The 15,850-nt window shown below is 34.8% G+C and overlaps 1 long non-coding RNA gene across 1 annotated transcript; it reads right to left on the reverse strand.

The window, feature by feature from the left end:
* Nucleotides 1-6,987: 6,987 nt before the first annotated feature.
* Nucleotides 6,988-13,888, reverse strand: LOC138326968 (uncharacterized). The gene is made up of 3 exons (XR_011208993.1): nt 13,778-13,888; nt 7,472-7,513; nt 6,988-7,110 (listed from the first exon to the last, which is right to left on the reverse strand). It is a non-coding gene; the product is annotated as an uncharacterized lncRNA (long non-coding RNA).
* Between the last annotated feature and the right edge of the window lie 1,962 nt (nt 13,889-15,850).

Consider the following 15,850-nt stretch of genomic DNA (forward strand, 5'->3'; position numbering starts at 1 on the left):
TGGGAAGAAGACACGTGAAACGTCATCATTTAAACAATGGTTTTCAAGGCAAAAAAACCTTAATGCATATTTCAACAGATGCATTGTGATGTGTGATAGTTGGTCGTTAGTCAGATTTATTATGTCAGATAGGGCGATGAAAGAGAAAAATAAAACCAAATCGAGCTCTATCCTAATCTAAAAGACTCATCAGACAATATTAGGGAAGGTGACTGCGTGTTTTTCCATACGGTGACGATATAAATAGACAACATATATAAAAAACAAGAAAATGTAGTTGCAAGTAAATACCTTGCCGAATATTAATTCCTATTGGAATAAAAATGAAAATAAAATAGCACCAGAAATCCCTTAACCGTACCGTTTCCAAACGAGTGATCGAGTGCGGATAAATTTTGTCGACTGCTTTGTGCAAAAACGATGAAAGATTATAATCCAAATTAATCTAAACCCCCTGTCCGTAAAGATTATCCCCTTATTTCTGTAGTTTATAACCTGATAATGTTACTATACTACATTGTTGTCATGGTGATATACATACAGTTATACATTATGTATACCGTCTACTCGATGTGACCCTGTACATGCACCATGAGAGACCATTAATCATAGAGTACATTCGTGGTGTACCAATCCTACATCTACACGGAACTGGGGTTGTAACAGACGTTATTTAAAGACGGGGTAGAGGTTTTATTTTAATTTTAATACATATTTCCAGTTTTTTAGTTCTTTGTTTACGTAAATACCTTTATGATACAGACGACTTTCACTTTCAACGCATTTTTGTTCGCAACGACGCGTACATTCCGCCAGTATTGTTGGCAGGTGTATCAATCCTAATGGTATTGATTTTTGTAAGAAAAGTGTGACAACCAAATGTGAAATAAAAATATATCATTGAAGTGCATGTTGAAAAAGTGTTTGATTATTTACTTTCATGAAAATAGGAATTACTTATTATATGTTGTCATCAGAAACAAAAATCAATTTAGATTGAATGTCCAAATCTATTCGAGTGCATACGTGTCTATTTGATACAGTAATTGCATGAAACGAATGACTGCAAATAATAATCCAAAATAAAAATAAACAGAAACGAAGAAATTGTGACAAATATATGTTAAATTAGTTCGATTCAAATAAATTGTTTACCTTTATGGATGATGAATGCAATAAAATAATTTGTATTTGAATTAAAAAAAAAAAGGTTTTCCATAAGTGGTTTTATCGAACCATGCACACCTTTCCCATTTGTTATTGGGCACACAAAACAGTGGATGCGCATATATTTTTTTTCTTTATTTTTTTCAACTTGCTACTGCACAATATCGAACATTTACTATGCCATATCTAGTATTACTATATTTATTTTTAATATCACTTAATCAATGGATTTAAGCCTAAATAATATAGATAGCTTTAAAACATTAAAACGGATGAATTAACTTCGTCATTGTTACGCTCATGAAAATGTATATATAAAGTATCTACTAAAAATCTTAATCCTTGCTACAAACACACAAATTGAAATCAGACACACCTGTGAAAGAATGGAAAATAAAATCGGTTATATCATTAGATATGTAATGAAAACCTGAATCCTTGCTATAAACACATACGTTCAAACCAGACACATCGGTTATATTATACCAGTTATATTTACCGAGAACAGCGATGATTACTATTCCTGCAGCACACCATCGCACCATCCTCAAGGTGTTGATCCGGCACGGGATGGTTGGTTAATGTCTATTAGACATTGACAAAGTGATATTGCTTATCCTCATCAAAGGGACATATCATTGTACAAATGGCATATATCGTCCGTAATCCTTGTATTGTACAATATAACCACCTTGTTGCTGGCATTAAGGATCCCTTTGTCATGAATATGGACTCTCGGAAATTAAGCAACAGACATAATTGTAAAGATGTCGATAAATCCGTATTGAGAAGTCTTTGAAATCTCCTCTGTATTCTTCTGTTGAAAGGACAAATTTCTGTCCTAGAAACTTAACTAAAACGGGTCGATGATCGGACGTGGAACAGTGACTTTATGCGAGGATTATCAAAAGAATTAATTAAAAGATGTTTTGATCACCTTGCAATTTTATCAATGTCAAGTATTGTCAAGTACAACGAGTGTAGACAATGTGTTATGAACATTGTGAGTCAAATAGCGTATAACAAATTGGAATCAGTACCATTATTATACAAAGGAATATGTACAATACAAACGTATTTGTTCGCCCACGACAAAACAATATATAATTCTACAAAGGGTTGTTTATTAGATTCAAGGTGCTCAATGTTCACATAAATATAATTTCTCATTCCTGAAGCAGTAAACATGACAGAATGTTGTCTTTATAGCATTCTTGCAGTGTTCAGCCGAACAAAAATCGTCGAATTCAGAAATCATATTTTGGAACATTTCAATACACTTTTTACATAAAATATTACAATTTCGCCTTAACCCGGCGTATAAATTGCACCAAATGTTGAAGATCTAATATAACAATGGACATCACTACTCCAGCTAAAAGTAACGATCCGGCTAAGCCTATGACCTGCGCAGACGTCCTGTGATCCGGTGCACTGATACGTTTCCGGTTGTGCGAGGAGAGACTGGTCTTCTCTAGCCTAAGCTCATCCTTTAGCTGATTAACTTTTAACTGCAGATCCATCGCTGATATCTGTGTTTGTTGTTCGCAGACACATTTAACGGTAGCGTTTGATGTGCATAATGTAGCATCCAATTCACTTGTAACAATGTCTTGGAGAATGAGAAAAATAAAAATCAATCACTTGTTTCCGAATCAATTTCATGTTATATTTATTTGACTGTTTTTTGTATTGTATGACTTATAATGAATGAATAAAATAACTTTTTTATTAAAATCAATAAAAAAGCCTACTGTCGCCGCTACTAAATTATGCAATTTTAGTTTCGAAACAAGTTCACGGGGGCTGCCAATTTATTAGAAATTTATTTCAATATTATTTATATATATATTTGGTAATTATTTATAAGCGAAAACTGACGTTCGCGAGTTCACTTTGGTCGTTTGTTTACAAAACACATGTATCATTTGTTATTCACCAATATAATACTTGTTAATGGTACATTACCTGCAGTCGTGGTCACTCCAGAAGTCGTCGTTTCGCCTCCGGCAGTGGTTGTTTCGGCTAAGGTGGTTGTCGAACCTCTTGCGTAGATGTCGTAATTACGGCTGGGTCGAGTGGTGTCGTTATTTCTATAGTGCCTTTAGATGGAAACCAAGAACAATGTTCGAATGATAAGTAGAAACTATGACATGGCATATCAGTAAGTATAATGCAGCTTATAAGTAGTCAAATAGGGCTGAACGTCACTTTAAGAGTTGACAGATGTCACATGCTTCAGGAACGACTTGAAAAAGATGATATTCATAGTAATGCAATCAAATTATGGATTGAAGATAATAACAACAAAAAAAGCAAACACAATTTTAACTTATTATTTACACATTCCTATAAGTTATTCAGCTTCTTAAATGAACAGAACATTTCTGAGACTTCTTTGCGATGAAATCTGTCAAAATATAATACTGGGTACTCAAACAGCTAATTTTACTTACACGGAACATCTTCGTCGACTTCCGTCACATTGTAGTCATCATCAGGGTAAACTAATTTTACTGTCAATACAAACATATTAGTAGGATATAGAAAAGGAAAGAAGTGTAGGATTTTGTGATGGGGAGGGAGGAAACTTTATTTTCAGAATAAAAACGATGAGTGGTAACTGACATACCCATGGTAGGTCAACCTTCATATCAAAAACGCAGTTACCAATTTGTCATTGTAAACTGCGGAGTATCCATATGTTTTACTGTAATTTTTGGAACCAGTAATGGAATGAAATACGCATTTCAAACACTATAGATTTCGCTGCTATTTTCATGCCTCGAACATATTGTTATGTATGACACTAAATACATGTAGTTATTAATTAAGGGAGATAACTCCTATAGATATATATAATATCAATACATCCTATAATGTTCATATAATTAATTTAGGTTATAGAACTTTCTAGAATATTATTATGTATAAAAAATATGTTTGTAAACATGTTGATTATAAGTAGGAATCTAGAATGATCTATTACCAGAACGTTATGTGTGTTTATTTGTTTACTGTGCTTAGTTAGATATTTCTAATATTCTTGAATTAGGGTTTAGCTATATATACTCCAGCTGCCCAAGGCTAATCAGAACTGTAATGATACATGTAATTAGACATATCAAGAATTATACAGCGACATATTAGATTCTATTGGGAGAGCTATTGTGACTTTATCTGTGGATTATTACAACACGGTGGACATTCTTCTTCCTCGTGGATTTGTGATTATTGTTTATTCGGAACCTGGAATGATCAAGGAATATACTAGGACATTCGCATACAGATAAGTAACACTTTAAATATTGCACCACCAGCAATGACTTTAGATATTGTAAACCATCTCTGTATAATATTTTATATATAACTAAATTGTGTTTTGAATTTAGCTGCTGGTTTCTCATTTCTGTTATTCTTTCTCGTAACAATACGCTAAGCCGTGTATAGTGTTTTAGACAATTTAGCACCCTGTATAATTACTTTGGACCCATCTATTATTAGTCTTGCGATATTCTTACCTATATTGGTCAGATTCTTGACGCATATGATGTTGTTTAGTGACACATTATACATAATGGTAACATGGACAGGCAGGCTTCTGATGTCACTCACATAGTACAAACACGTGGATTCTGTGACGTCATACATAATGGCCACTTGGTTGATGTCTAATCCATCTCTACATCTTTCCAGGCAACTATCCATACTTGAGTTAAGAGTCGAAGTTATGGTGAACTCGATAGTGGGATATATTGTCGAGATCTTATAGCTTGTAAAATTATTTGGTTGTACCGGACCTGAAACGACACATCCTGATTGTTTATATCAAGTTAAACAGTTCACCTATATCATACAATATGATGAAATTTACATTGTTGATGTCTGTTGTATGTTTGAAAAACATTACATAGAATGTTATTCCAAATGACAATGCAAATAAATTGGATTTATAAGACCTTAGTCTTAATATGTAGGTAAAAATGCAATTCACCACCGTTATCGATAAAAGTGAGACAAATTCGATAAGTCTATGATTGTTTTTATTCTAATAATAATAACTGCAATTTCAATACACAAATTTAACAGAGGGAAGTGAGCAATGTATAATTAACGTTTGGTACATAGATTGAAATCCTGAAATATTTACATTGTGTTCCATTACAAAGAGTAACCATAAAGCACGATTGTCATTAATGCCATGTTTTACATTACTATCCGTATTGGAAACTATGACAGTATGTTACAGGCGATGGGGGTATCATCGAGAGATAGAAGACAAAGCCAACATGCCAATGTTTGCTACGTATTGATGAACTATCAATTAAACATATATCCATATGTCATGTGTAATTATGAAATATCTAACATTCAAAATAGCTTCCACATTTGTCAATTTCACTTTTTATTATCATTTATTTTTTTAAAGTTAAATTGCAAAAACCATGGTACATAATCTAAAACATGACAGCTTTCAAATCTGTCGAAACTAATGAAAATGTCAAATTAATTGGGAAGCATGCAAAATTATATCAAAGTTGTAATCAATTCCTCCAACAACAATACTACCATTAACCCAGCTAAGATGACGACTGGTTCGCCCGTTGTCAGTATATAATGTGACCGGGTGGGGTGCTTGGTGTCTTCGGCGGCATGCTTCATTGATATAGCACTATAAAAAGGGCAATAGTTCCACTATACAAGAAGACACAACATGAATATACCGCAGTCTCCCAAAACACGCACCTCGCACAACATACACGCAACACACCGCATACATGGGAGGCCGTCCTTACATGACCATAGCTGTTAATAGGACGTCAATTAATCAAACAAACAAACAAACAAAAGATGAAGATAAATATTGTATGGTGTAACGCAATAACTTACCTATGCCTTTAGAACAGACAAAGAAGTGTTTATCTGAACACCTAGTTCCAATCCAGTCAATTTCTGCGTTATCTGATGTCATGTTGACGGCGATACAATGCTGTACGTCTGGTGAGGTATCTACGTCTAAGTCCGCAGTAGGTACACACGACGCGGACCTGTAAAATGTCATGCCTGGTACTGGCTTCACTATCCCCGTCCATAAAGGTTCGGTAGAGTTCCTACAAGTATGATAACACCATAATCAAATACCTGTAAACACGCCACAATATAGTGTGACCCTATGTATCTGATAATTATTCAGCATAAGTTAAACTTATTATTTGAATTACCTAAAAAATGTTGGTCTTACTGCTTTCCTTTTTCTTTTATAAAAATCATATAAAAAAACGTTTCCTGGGTTACTCACTGTATAAGTTTTGTTCGTTTTCAGCGGAACGATAGTGAGTGGTGTAGATCGGTACTAATACACCATATAATGTCTATGTAAGAGATTGTCAGCATGTTTTGATGATTATATTTGATAATGACTGATTTAGCTTTCTAGGCGAATATATCTACCCATAAGCAGATTAACAGGGAAAATGTATAATGCTTATCAAGTAAATTGGAACACATCGGATACTCTGAAAGCTGGCTAAGCGTCTAAACCAAAAAAAAATATTTAAAAAAATCGAAATTCTGATGCAACAATATATGTACTCGGAATAAGATAGGGTATTCAAGTTCGACTTCGACTGAATAGATTTCATTGTATGGTCCATACCAATCATATGAACTGCAAAATCAAAGTGATATATGTACTCAATATGTACGAAGTAGTAGTTTTGATAAATATTACCATTCCGATTCGTATAATATACATTTTGAATGATAAATACCAATCCTGGTTAAGCAGTAACTGGTGCCGCAGGTTGATAAACATCGATCCTTTAGAGCCGGTGACTGCCAGTATTCCCAGCTTGTTGTCACTACAGTAGCGATAGGCACCAAACCATGTATCCTTCACCATGACAACGGTAAACAACTTCTCCCAATTGATTCCCGCTGAAGCTGGAATCACAGGACTACATATAGGTAAAACACGATTATAACGAAGCTCGTTTGGGACCAGCGAAATCACTTCGTTATAAACATAGTTCGGTATAATTATATATTATTGTTTTACCGTATTGTAAGAAATATTGATATAAAGACATTTTGATAACAGTTTGACGGTTTACATGTAAGTGTGTTTTAGCGCCGAAGTTTGCAGTACCAACAAATCTGTCTGCCATACGGTTCTTGTCAAATATTTCTTAAACACACTTTTTAAATATTTTATTAACTATTTTTAGCCGACATGACATGTTTGTTTCTTTCACTTTGATAGTACTACAATTATTTGATTGAGATTGATATTGAGATATCTTACCTGTGAACTTAAATGTATCTGCCGCTGTTGCAGAGATCGGACCTGAAGATAAAAATAGCATGTCTGTGAGCTGACTAAGGGAAGGAGCTGAACCAAACGTTAGACCGAACACACATATTTGAATTGTGTGACCATAACACTGTACATTTGACTCGATAGATATCCATCTGATACGAACATTCATATACCGTATGAACGTCACTTTTAAGGTGTATATATACATTGACGGTGAATGAGATCAAGACACTGATTCGGCAAAGTCCTAATTTCAAATTTTGAAAATTAAGTCATTATTAAAGATCTAACTTTAATAAGTGCAAAGCTCTTTCGAAGCGCGTCGAAAACATAAGCTCCAAATTATGACCGATGGCAAAACTTATTTCGTACTTTCGGTTTAACTTGCGTTGCTCCGTCATTGAACATTTTTGATAATTTTTTTAGATAAAAAATAATTACACTTATGAAAATTAAACGGCATAAAATGCAGTCAAAATATCCACCAAGTGAAGATGAGCACAAGGAATCATGACGTCGCACGTAAACAAATGGCGCGAAATAATGGGAGTCACATATGCGGCACCCCAGGCGTTTGGCACTGCATGGACACAGAAAATCAACGCTCAAATCCGAATCTTTAAGTTCTATTTAAATTAAAAGTGTTCGTGCCACATTGTTACATATAAGTTTCCCGCGCCGGGACGAATATTTTCACGCGATGTGACGTCACTCGCATATGTCTAGTGGGAATGAGGTTCGCATCATGCTGCAATGTGATACTGCAGATGAAATGCGTTTTTATGTTTAGATTAATATTCTGTACTGATTTGGGAGAACATATCAAACAATGGATTTGTTACTTACAACCCATTATTTTGGAAACTTCCATTTTCCTCGCGGGTTATGTTCAATAATACTTTTTTACCTTTAATGATGTTTCAAGTAATGTTTCCACAATACTCTTGTGTTTAGAATTATCAATACTTGAAGAAATAATTTACAGTAGTCTAGTAAAATAACGAAAAAAGAGCACCAACAAATTGTCAATATTTGTTTACTTATGATTTGTATTTTTGATATGTTCAGTAAAGCGTATCAACAGAACAAATGCTTGAGTTCATTCCGGGGATAATCATGTTAACCCATCAGTACAAACAGTTTTATCATGGTTGAAAAGATCATTTACTAGATAGTTCTACTTTAAAGTATATTCTTTCGTTTTTTGTTGTTTTTAAAACGTAAGCAAGTAGAACTTCGCCCTTCCCATGCATGATTAATATCAAATATATATTGAACATGCAAATATTTATAATATCGCATAACCACTGGATAAAGCCAGCGTCATTGTAGAACTTTTTTTTGCAACGAAAACTTCTCGCGAAATCTGGATCGGCTGTTACATTATTCAAATAGTGCCAAGGCTGTTTCAACCATGCGATAGCGTGAAATAAATATTAGATATATCATTGCGATTAAAGGTATTGTTATGTTAAACCTGTCGAAATGTACATATAAGACATTTTTGATATGTTTTGCTATTCATTGGTGTATGAACGTGATGTTTTGACAGATATTTCAACATGAGGCGCTGAATTTGAAATTAGTTGTCAAAAATGACGTTCATGCACCAGTGAACAGCAAAAACAACAATTATCTTCATAATCATTGTCACGTCACAATTATCGTGCCAGCGATCACGGAAGATGGCTGTTTAAATGGCTGTAATCTCTTTGACTGTATTCATTATGGATGCAAAATCTTTTGGGATTTCATCATAAACGTTTTTTTATCAAATGTAAATATAAGCATTGAACGCCTTTCATTTGACATTCATGTTTGCTAAGAGTGTCAACTGAAGGACGTTCAATACTGAAATGAATACCAATTTGCGCTCAGTGCAACACAAATATAGTGCAATGAAGCCTAGATGATATTGGAATTGGTTATGTAAATAAATACACATTGAGTACTACAAGAACTTGGTTTTTGCCTTAAATGCCTGAAATGAAATGCTTGGGTATTCAGAAACACGGCTATTGTAGTATAGACACACTAAAACGCACAAATACATAAGCTTCATTACTAATGTTCGATACCTTTCAGCAACAATATTAAAAACCAAGTTCTTTTGAATAATATTAACATCAGAAATTGAATATCAATAGCCCAGGATGAGGTTACAACAACAAACAGATGCAAGATTCTATGCGTATTATATGTTAACGGTGAATATTTAATTTGCTGTTTTGCCGTCTAGTACAGTGATATTCATCTTACATTACGCACAGTACTTAGGACGACGACCCGCGTTATGAAAGCTAAAATTTAGTTCATTCAATTAAATTGTTAAGAAGGCGATGATAAGTGTACTATTGGCGGTAGGCTTATAACTTTTGCGACAATAAATATGATCTCATTTTACAATTAAAGCTGTTTCAGAAAGTTAGTTGGCCTCCAAGCTCAAACTCGCCTATTTAGACTTATTCGCGAATACATGTTCCAATTCGCAATGTCATGAAACTACTATAGATAATTAAAAAAGCCGTGTCAGACATTGAATTTTGCCAAATGTAAAGCAAGCATGCCTTAATACTGGCTGTTCTTCGATGTGTCACCATGTGCAGTCGGCCACCCCTCTGTCAGTGAGTAAGCGAAGCGTAATCACCTGTATACATCAACAGAGTGGGGAGTATACTTAAATCAATCAATTCCGTTTTTAAATATTTTAGACTGAATAAATACTTTCCATTATTTGAACAACGTTTCGCTACAACCTCCACTGGACCGTGGCAAACAGCAGTAACGAAAGAAAGCTTCTTTACAAAACAATATTTCTTCCGCAATACGTCGTATTATTTTACTCTTATGCCACATTATGTCTCGTATAAAAATGTGTATATAAATTTTAACTTTAACCAAAACTACTTTTTTTTCTCAGTTTCACGTTAAAAATTTTTGATATCATCAATTATCAAAGGACGTCATACTGCAATTAATTGTACTTTGATCGCTGCTTGCAGAACAAACAGCTTCTGAAACATGATGTGTGACGATGTGTGTATGCTTTCCCATCTGTAGCAACTATCGGCTTAAAATTCAAAACTGTCTTTTAGACAATATTGTTTTGCCTCACGGATACCCTCCAAGTGATTTTGGTATCAAAAAAGCACCTAAGCCGAGGAGGGCTTTAACCTGTATTGTTCAACAACAAACATGTTTTTCATTGAAACTAATAGAAATCTAGATTAAAAATGTTCATTAAGTAGGAATGCATGGAACAGTTGTTCAAAATCAAAATTATTTCTTATTAATAAAATATTCGTGAAATTAAGATTTTTTAATATTAACGAGTGTCCATTTGCTTCAGAAGATATCACTACACCTTATTTGCATATATCGGTAAATAGCGTTATCTTATTCTGTCCACCTTAGATAATTGTGGTGGAAACAGGTCACACAATTCTCAGTTGTTGGATATGGGATTTATATGACACTCGCAAACTATTTTTAAATGTTACATAAGACACTCGCTAAAAAGAATAAATTTCCTATCCAGTGCAACACTCGTTGTGTAACATCTATTTTCGTAAATTGTTTCGACGCCTGTTACATCATTGATGATGAATCTTTGCACTGCTATTCAAAACGTCTTCCTGCATCCTTGGTAGATGTATCTCTTGATATTACTAGTGTTGTTGGGTGTATTGCAAACAATCTGGCGACATCCATATGAAGCATACGCATCATTTTCAAAAATCTAGCTATTTTCTATCTTAATAGCATTACGGATATAACGCAATATCCGAGCTAATGTGAAAAATCCCATAGAAACTGCCCATAGCCCAATTTTCTTTAAACTTTGCATATCGAAAGTACTACTAGTTGCCCCTTAAAAATAAGGCTACCTTTTCATTTTGTGATTCTAAAAAGGCCCAAAGGGCCTGGAATCTTTTTCATTTTCAATAAAACTTCCTTCACAAATATATGAAATAGGTAATCCTCTATTCTACATATGTACTTTTGTTATTCGTAAATTATCTGAGAAGATCGTATACTTCATATCTCAGTCGTTTTTTGAACGAAAAATATTGTTTCGAATAATTATTTTAACAAAAAATATTACTTTTGGGGAAAATGGAAAATGAAAATATTGCTCCTTGTCATCTCATATCACCCTATCAAAGGAGCTGTTCACAAATATTCTAAATATAATGGTTACAGTTTCGAAAATATTGGTTGACATGGTAACAAAATTGATGCCTTTGGTCGGCTGAAATTCAGATAATGTCAGATTAAAGTGAAAATTGGTACTGTATAAAGGGGCTATGAGGTATGCTGAATATCATGGTATCATTTTTAGAAAGATTGGTGTCATAGTAGCAAAATGGAAGCCCCTAATTATTTGAAATTTAGATATTGTCATATTTAATGAAAATTGGTTTATAGGGGTTATAAAGTATGCTAAATAACATACATTTAGAAACATCTTCAAAATGCTTGGTTTCCATATGGTAACAAAATGAGCGGCTCTGATTGGTTGAAATATAGATATTTTTAAATATAAGTGCAAATTGGTACATATAGGTTATTAGGTATGCCGAATACGATGGTAACAGTTTTGAAATACTTTGTTGTCATGGTAACAAAATAAAGTACCGAGATTTGTCAAAATTAAGATTATAGCCTTTGTGGTATTCTTTTAGTTGAAACACGTTTTATTTGAAAACAAAATGTAACTCTGTTTCGCTCTCTAATCTACATTTAAAGGACCTCTCTCACGAACAATGGAAATTCACCCACGAACCAATTTTATTATAATTGAATGTTATATGTAGCATTTCTATTTGTTAGGCTTTTTGTACTGTTAGGGAAAATGCAAGAATAAAATACACTAATTTTATAGAAACTATATCACTAATTGTTGTTTTATTACGGTAACTAGGGTCACTTTTGAATTAACAGTCACCTTTGACAAATTTGATTTCATTAGAAAATCATCTTTGGCTACAATTCAGCCTTTTGAAATGTTATTTTCCAGGATTTCTATTTTTAAAAAAGTATCTGATATAAGAATATACACGTGATTACTGGACAGATGATACCATTCATTGAATATGACCTAATTTATGCAGGTGACCTTGCGAATGTGACTCTAGGATGTAATCATCTTAAGCAGATAATGTCAATATCCTTATGCAGTACTAAACATCAATTTAATGCTATCAATCCTTTGAAATGCCTACGTAGGTCACTTTGATCTATTTTTTGAATTTTTCTTCAATTTTCTGAACTGAACATCACATCCAGTATTTACAGGCAAAACCTGCAAAAATGTTATCTACATTCTAATCTTTAATTAATTACGACTTAAACAATGACAATGTGAATTTTCACCCTTAGACTTTTGACCTAGGAAATTACCATGAAATTACCAAAAAATCGGATATTCTGAATAGCATACAATATGCAGCTGACCCTAATGTATCTTCATGCAAAATATTTTGCTTATCACCGAGTCGCCGTAAAACGGCCCAAAGTGATACCCCTCCTTTGACATTTTTTACTGGGAAAAATCCTTTTGTAGTCAAAAGAATTAGTAAATAACATTATAAATGGGTGGTACAATATAGAAGTATTTTTCATTAACATAAATAATAACAAATAAAAAAAAATATGTTCAAAAGGTGACCACAAGGATCACCTTGACACATACCTGGAATATTTTTAGAAAATATTATTTCAGGCCCTTTACGCCTTTTTAAAAATGACAATATAGATCTAATTCCTAGACCTATAATGCTGCAGAATTTTGAAAAAAAAAGCAGAGCAGATTTTGCAACCTCGTCTTGCACGGAATATAATCTATTGCATCTTGTTTTCATCAAAAATGTGTTTTCGATGACGTAAGAAATACATCGAATCCGCCATCATGGATCTAAGTGGTACGCTCCTGAAAATGAACCACTTGTACCGGTTCGGCTCGGCTGATATAGCGCGTTTCATTACAGCGGATCCGTACCGGTACAAGTAGTACGAACCCGTAAATGGAACGCACGGTAGTATGTAACATAGCAGTGAAATAAAAAAGACGATAATCAAATCTTGTCATTTTACACAAATATACGCAAAGAATCTGAATTCGTGATCGATCCTCCTCGCGAATTAGCGCGAAAATATATCTTTGTAGAAATACAAGTAGTTTAGTGTTATTAATGCTCTTGTTAGAAATAACATAATGACACAAACCTCATATACCAATAAGTCAACTATGAAATCATTTACAGAGAAAGTAATGAAAATGTACGATACCTAGAGTTAGCAGGAACAACACAATCATTGTGATGAAGCCCCAACAACACTGAGTATAAAGTCGATACAACTCCACTGATCTTACAGAAGTAATAACTACAAGACTTCTGGTATAGTACAAAGTCAGTCAAAACATAAAAAAACTTATATAGTTTATATTGATTGCTACACAAGTCAACCGGAAAATGTACGAAGCTTTTATACAGCCAATGAAAGCGCTTGGATGGCAAGGCAATCAATTAATTAATTACCGGAATGACAAGGTGCACGATAATTGTCAACTCTGATGTCACGAGCTTATATAACAATGTCGTTTATAGAAGTCATTTGAACTCGAGTAGTAGCTCATAACAACCAATTATACACGAATGCGTCCATGCACACGCATATGTAGTGAGGAACCGAACCGTTCTCTTGTCGTCTGTTCAGTTGTTCGCCACCACATATGTAATGAGGAACCGAACCGTTCTCTTGTTCAGTGTTCGCCACCACATATGTAATGAGGAACCGAACCGTTCTCTTGTTCAGTGTTCGCCACCACATATGTAGTGAGGAACCGAACCGTTCTCTTGTTCAGTGTTCGCCACCACATATGTAATGAGGAACCGAACCGTTCTCTTGTTCAGTGTTCGCCACCACATATGTAGTGAGGAACCGAACCGTTCTCTTGTTCAGTGTTCGCCACCACATATGTAGTGAGGAACCGAACCGTTCTCTTGTTCAGTGTTCGCCACCACATATGTAGTGAGGAACCGAACCGTTCTCTTGTTCAGTGTTCGCACCACATATGTAGTGAGGAACCGAACCGTTCTCTTGTTCAGTGTTCGCCACCACATATGTATGAGGAACCGAACCGTTCTCTTGTTCAGTGTTCGCCACCACATATGTAGTGAGGAACCGAACGTTCTTGTTCAGTGTTCGCACCACATACGTATGAGAACCGAACCGTTCTCTTGTTCAGTGTTCGCCACCACATATGTAATGAGGAACCGAACCGTTCTCTTGTTCAGTGTTCGCCACCACATATGTAATGAGGAACCGAACCGTTCTCTTGTTCAGTGATCACCACCACATATGTAGTGAGGCACCGAACCGTTCTCTTGTTCAGTGTTCGCCACCACATATGTAGTGAGGAACCGAACCGTTCTCTTGTTCAGTGTTCGCAACCACATATGTAGTGAGGAACCGAACCGTTCTCTTGTTCAGTGTTCGCCACCACATATGTAGTGAGGAACCGAACCGTTCTCTTGTTCAGTGTTCGCCACCACATATGTAAGTGAGGAACCGAACCGTTCTCTTGTTCAGTGTTCGCCACCACATATGTAGTGAGGAACCGAACCGTTCTCTTGTTCAGTGTTCGCCACCACATATGTAATGAGGAACCGAACCGTTCTCTTGTTCAGTGTTCGCCACCACATATGTAGTGAGGAACCGAACCGTTCTCTTGTTCAGTGTTCGCCACCACAAATCACACAACCAAGGTTCAGTTATAACTTGTTAATAATGCTTGGTTTGGTTATAGTCGCTAAATACAGAAGGAGCGGGAAAATACACGGCCAAACCGAGGTGGTGGAACCTGAATACATCGTCATTAATTATCCTCATGCAAGTATATTTAGCGATCAAATGAATGTACTGTATATCATCAACCAAAATAATCATACAAGTATTTATCAGACGATGAAACATTATCGTAAAAGCTTATTCTGATTGTTATCACTCAAAATTGCAGTTGCAATCATGCCATGTTACAAACCTACAATTGTTCTTGGTTTTGCTTGTAAAATTGACATTTCAAAATAATGCACTCTTTAATGACGGTGGCATTTAGACCACAACCTGGTATAAGTATCTGCTGCATATACCGCTATGTCTAACGACTATAACTGTTCTCATGGAAGGTTGCTTTATTATAACCAATCAAGGGTCTTCCAGTAGAGTTACCACCGTTTGTATGGCTGGCCCAATGGTTCAATATATTTTCCTTAAGGGTCTTGATGGTTACGTTCTGCCTGCTTTTCATCTCCGTATAAAGACACAACTAGTCCATCTGTTTCAATAGAACAGCATACC

Source organism: Argopecten irradians, chromosome 7, assembly GCF_041381155.1.
Source record: "Argopecten irradians isolate NY chromosome 7, Ai_NY, whole genome shotgun sequence".
Classification (NCBI taxonomy): domain Eukaryota; kingdom Metazoa; phylum Mollusca; class Bivalvia; order Pectinida; family Pectinidae; genus Argopecten; species Argopecten irradians.